General features: G+C 45.7%; 1 long non-coding RNA gene across 1 annotated transcript; it reads right to left on the bottom strand.

Moving 5' to 3' along the window:
* Positions 1 to 415: 415 nt before the first annotated feature.
* On the bottom strand, positions 416 to 5,488 carry LOC310695870. Its single transcript, XR_014520315.1, has 2 exons — positions 3,375 to 5,488; positions 416 to 661 (listed from the first exon to the last, which is right to left on the bottom strand). It is a non-coding gene; the product is annotated as an uncharacterized lncRNA (long non-coding RNA).
* Positions 5,489 to 6,062: the final 574 nt, after the last annotated feature.

Raw genomic sequence — 6,062 nt, 5'->3', positions numbered from 1 at the left:
TATACAGTGGTACCTCGGGTTACATATGCTTCAGGTTACATACGCTTCAGTTTACATACGCTTCAGGTTACAGACTCTGCTAACCCAGAAATAGTGCTTCAGGTTAAGAACCTTGCTTCAGGATGAGAACAGAAATCGTGCTCCAGCAGTGCGGCGGCAGCAGGAGGCCCCATTAGCTAAAGTGGTGCTTCAGGTTAAGAACAGTTTCAGGTTAAGAACAGATCTCCGGAACAAATTAACCCGAGGTACCACTGTAAAAACCCTATAGAAGTGGAAACAGTTTGCCATTGTTTCAAGAGCACAGGACAGTCTAGCGGCCTGCTCCCATCCTCCCTTGGGCCACTCATGCCAAATTTCCCGTTACTGAGTTGGGAGAAGCTTGACTGAAAGGGAGATTTAGTACTCTGCCACCAGATTAATTGTGAAATAATTTAAACATCTTAGATAAATATGGCTTCAAGCAAAGCTGCATATCTATGAATCTTCTGCACTATTTGGCTGAAAGGTTCAAGTGTTTCTCTTTTCAGAACTGGAAGCTTTTCATCTTCAAGGCGGAACCTTTCACATTCCCCTCTCACTTAGGAGATCATGTGTGAATGAATGGCCGTGTAACCTGTATTTTTAAGGGACTGGATTCTGACAGTTCTTGCACCTCTTCAGCCTTTTAAAAAAGAAAAAGTAACAGAAAATAAAAAAGAGCCAGTGTTCCCCCCCCCCCGCCCTTTTAAATTGGTTGCAATGAGCTTAGTAATTAACTTTAATTATCTCCTATTATCTTGCGATGCCAGTGAGATGCCAAGCAGCAATTGTCAGTGGATGCTGGATTGGACTGTTGCAAAATCTTTGGGAGGCTCCCAGATTCTTTCCATCCCAAGCCAGGGGCGCAGACTGCAGGAGCCCTGAGCAGGGTGTAAGTTAGGTTACAAAGGATGCCATTAAAGACCAGCTCATACACAGCAGGCAAGGGAGAAGCTCCTTCGCTGGCTTATCAGGCGTATATGTTAGCAGCAGCAGCAGCAGCAGCAAGACTTTTAAAATGCATGCACCAGACCTTCAGAGATGTATAATCCTAGATTTTAAGTATAATATTTGTTGACAGCCTTTTGCAAGTTCCAAAAGTGGATTAAAAAACATTTATCAATGGTTGTTACCCATTCTATGTTCAATCTTAGTTGCTGTGTTTTATGTTTTTATTCTGCTCTGAAGGATTTTGCTGCTTTTAGTGTCCTCTTGAATCTTTTTCTTTTAAAAGCTGATTCTACTTATTACATTTTGAAATTGTGTAAGCCACCCAGGCAATTTGATTGGAGGGTGGGGTATAAATCCCTTTATGGTGCAATCCTGTACATGTTTACTCTGAATACGTTGTTGTTGTTGTTCATTGAATTTATATACTGCCCTAGACCCGGAGGTCTCTTCAGCGGAGCTTCCTCACAGTTAAGTCTGCATAGGATTGCAGGCTCATTCATGCACCAAATGGTTGCAGTTCAGTTCATTTAGGAACTGTTTACATGGAGGGGGGGGGGAGAGGGCTGCCAAAAAAAAATCACATCTGGCAACCAATGTGCCCCTTTCATTTTAGATAGTACATGGGTAAAGATAAAGGGACCCCTGACCGTTAGGTCCAGTCGTGGCCGACTCTGGGGTTGTGGCGCTCATCTCGCTTTATTGGCCAAGGGAGCCGGCGTACAGCTTCCGGGTCATGTGGCCAGCATGACTAAGCCACTTCTGGCGAACCAGAGCAGCGCATGGAAACGCCGTTTACCTTCCCGCCGGAGCGGTACCTATTTATCTACTCACACTTCGATGTGCTTTCAAACTGCTAGGTTGGCAGGAGCAGGGACTGAGCAACAAGAGCTCACCCCGTCACGGGGATTCAAACCGCCGACCTTCTGATCGGCAAGTCCTAGGCTCTGTGGTTTAACCCACAGCACCACCCGCGTCCCAGTACATGGGCAGATGAGTCTAAAAAGCCCAGGACACAAATTTTCACAGCCCTCTAGCAGCTGTTGGGGCTCATTTACCAGAAGTAATGTATTTAGCATTCACTCTGGAAGTGTATACTCGATTCTGACCAATTTTAGCCTCCTAGAACAAAATATATATCAGGATTAACCCCCCCCCAAAAAAAAATATATCATGCAACCATAGAATCATAGAATTGTAGAGTTGGAAGGGACCCCCCAAGGGTCATCTAGCCCACCCCACTGCAAATATGACAATAAAACATTCAAACACGAGAGAAAAGAAAATGCTTCTCCCCTCCCACTGTATATAGGTCTCATGATTCACACTGTCACTAAAGAGAAAAATATGCAGATAAACTGTCTCATCTGGGCCTGAGTGTTATGTACTGTATAATCAAATGCAAAAAGTATCAGCTACAGGAACAAATGCACTGTGTAAACAATACAAGGGAAACTGTATGTGTCTGCCCAAATGGTGTCCTAATAATAACACAGTAATAATAATATACCCCGCCCTTCTGCTGGGGTTGCCCCAGCCACTCTGGGTGGCTTCCAACACATACAGTATAAAAACATTAAAAAGCTTCCCAATACAGTACTGGTCTGCCTTTAGATGTCTTCTAAAAGTTGTATAGTTCTTTATCCCTGTAACATCTGATGGAAGGCTGTTCCACAGGGAGCGTGCCACTACAGAGAAGGCCCTCTGCCTGGTCGCCTGTAGCTTCACTTCTCACAGTCAGGGAACCACCAGAGGGCCGTCGGAGGTGGACCTCATTGTCTGATGGTGGTGGAGATGCGCCTTCATGTATGCAGGGCTGAGGTCATTTAGCGTTATAAAGGTCAGTACCAACACGCTGAATTGTGCTTGGGAACATACTGGGAGTCAGTGTGGAGCCTTTAGGCCTGGTGTTATATGGCCCTGGTAGCTGCTGCATTCTGGATTAGTCGTAGTTTCTTAGCCACCTTCAAAGGTAGCTCCACATAGAGCGTGTTGCCATAGTCCAAGCAGGAGATAACCAGGGCATGTACCACTCTGGCAAGACAATGCTCAGGCAGGTAGGGCCTCAGCTGGCATCCAGATGGAGCTGGTAGACAGCTGTCCTGGACACAGAATTAACCTGGTCCTTCAGTGGCACAGTTACTCCATTCAGGACCAGGATTAAAATGAACCATGGAAGTGGGGGAAGGGAAGTTGATGTTAAATGTGTTGTTTGTGCTTCGGTGAATGTGGAAAAACTGTAAAAGTGACAATTGTGTGTGCGTAGGACAGCAGTAGTGTGGAGAAGCATTGTGGAACAAATTAAAACAGAATAAATCCATGACTAATACACTATTATTGAGTCAAGAACATGTTGCAGAATACACCCGCAATAAAACACCAGTCTGAAGGAGCCCTTCCTCACCCACCTTACCCATTGTATCCTCACAACAACCTCTAGGTAGGTTAGGCCAAGATGAAGCAGTGAAATTCCTGCTCAGGCATGAACCTGGAACTCTCCAGCCTCAGTCTGGCACACAAACCATTGTGACACGCTGACTCTCATTTGCATTCTGTGTCATCTCTTGAGAGGTGAGACAGGGTCTGGATTTTGCAAGGTGTATTTTCACAATCCCTGGCAAAACTGGGACCTGGCTTTCAGGCTCCAGCATATATTACACATCATTCATCATTACTGCCTTAAGTCATTTCCCATCGAGCAGCTGCTTTCAAATCAGTCTCCATCAATAATGTCCAAACTGTATGCCAGGGCATACCTAAGTACTCTGCAAGGGAACAACTTGTGCCCTCCAAGAAATAAATAATGTAAATATGATAAAGAACTTTTTTTTTAAATACACCAAACTGCCCCAAAGTAAAGTGCTGGGATGAATGAAAAGCAACTAAGCAGAGGAACTCAAAAGCCACAGGGCTGTTTGCCTTGATTTAAAGTCAGTTCATGGACTGGGAATTGGCTCATGTTAGAGATGTAACTACCTGTATTTTGCATAAGAGTGATGCTTGGATAGGAGACAGAACAAAGAGTCTTGTGGAGACATATTACTGATTAATGGATTCATTGTAAAACAAGCTTTTGTGAACTATAGTGAGGTCTCATGACTTACAAACCTGTTGATCAGTGTGGAGGAACCTGAGGCCTGGGGCCCACATGTCACCAGCGCCAAACCTCACTGTCTGGTCCTTCAAACTTTCCCCATGCCACCCCTTTCACTGCCTGTGCTATGCCCTCTCCCAGGGGTTTTTGTTTAGCAGGAATGTATCGCTTGGGTAGAAGACAGAGGTGTGTGTGTTTGTCCATCCGTGTGAGAAACTGGTCTACTGCACAATGGTAAAATCTACATTTGATCCTCCACCCACTTCTGCCGGCATGCAGCCCTTGTAAGGTTACTCAGGAACGTGGCCTCTGGCCTGAAAAAAAATTACCCATCTCTCTGCTATTGATTAAGCCTATGGCTAAGATTAGTTGAGACAGAAAATCTTAGGGTGTCAGTTGAGAGAAAGGGGGGAAAGAAAGGAAAACCCAACCTAAAGCCAGACAAAGAAAGGAAACTGGTTTGCTCAAGCCAGTGGCATGGGGGGGGGGAGAGTGATGGTTGTTCCAGGTGCAAAACTGTTAGGGGCACAAAATTTCCATACCCGGTGCTGCCTCACTACAGCTGTACGCTTCCGCCACTAGGCTCCATTGAAAATGGCTTCTTTGTGTGAACCAGAAGTGACCTCTCCAGACAACGGAACAAGTCTTTTTTTATCTCTGTGGCTGCAATCTCAAGGGTGACATGTACACCGTTAGGCAGTTGAATGTGCATGCATATTCTGTCTGTTTCCATCCCCCCCCCCCGGCCCTGGGCCCTGGTAACCCACGCTATGCCACTGGCTCAAGCCCCTAACAGGTTATAACAAAGTATCCTGGAGTAGGGAAATTAGGGTTCAGAAGGGGCCTCTCATGATCTCAAGGAGGATGTTTCAGGAGAAAGAAGACAATGTCTTCCCACTTCTGCCCCACAACCCAGGCCATCTAGCTATAAAAATGCTCAGGCTCCATGCAAGAAACCCCTCATCACTATAGAATTTATGGGAGAGGGGGTAAGAGGGTCAAAGGGTGTAATTTTCCTTATCTGGAATCCCCCTTCCTTGTGAGTCTTCAGCATGATTTTAAGGCCACTTTTCCAGAGTGGTTGTTGCCCTGAACAAGAGCATTCTTTTTGGGTTGCACAAGTGCTTTTTAGGCATTAATGTCTGCACGGTTCGGATATTGTGAAGAAACAGAAGGGCCACCAAACTGCCACTATTCTGCAGGATCTGAAAGCAAGGTCAGTGATGTTAAGGAACATTAAGATATATTGGAAGATATATTTTTTGGTGGAGCTAGCTCTGGGGCCTCCATGGTTGGTGCCTTCTGTGTCACTGATGGACTCCTGGGTCATGACAGTTTTAATTGCATGTGTTCAAACATTCATTATCCTAGCTCCTAGAGCACCTTATGAAATGAAACATAAAACTGCAGTCCGAGTGCACATCATACGTTGTGGGGGAACAGGGCATACAGGGCATACGGAGTGGGGGAACAGGACATACAGGAAACCACAGGCCAGTGCTAGCTGAAATGGAGCAAATTGCCCCCGGCAGCCCTCTCTCCCTTGTGAGCAGCTGGATGGCAGCGCAAAGGAGGTTGTGCTGATCTGCTGGATGAGTAAGAGAAGGACACCAGGCCCAGGATGGTGGGAGTGCACATTTAATTCCCCACACCCAGAAGGCCCTACACTGACTGTGGTGGGGTAAGTGTGGTGCAATGCTTTGGATGTAGTGCTATCAGCCCTCACATGCTCTCACTCCTCAATTTTCATTGTCTTTGAGATCCTTAAAATGTCATAAAAGTGGAGGAGGGGAGAAAGTATGAGAGTGAGAGAACAGGAGTGATGCTGTGCTAAAGCCTGGCTTCTCTGCACAGAAATGCTGTGACTAATGCTCCCAGTTGGCCAAAAAAGGCAGGGTAATCAAAACACTTTTTTTTAGTCCTTAAAGTTAGTCATTCTGCAAGCAGGAATCTAAACAGGCAGAGATGAAGGAAAAACCAAACTGCCTGAGCACTGCATTGT

Source organism: Podarcis liolepis, assembly GCF_965112155.1.
Source record: "Podarcis liolepis genome assembly, chromosome: 16".
In the NCBI taxonomy this organism is placed as follows: domain Eukaryota; kingdom Metazoa; phylum Chordata; class Lepidosauria; order Squamata; family Lacertidae; genus Podarcis; species Podarcis liolepis.
The sequence above is the reverse complement of the archived record's forward strand: the minus strand, read 5'-3'. Positions and strand labels throughout refer to the sequence as shown.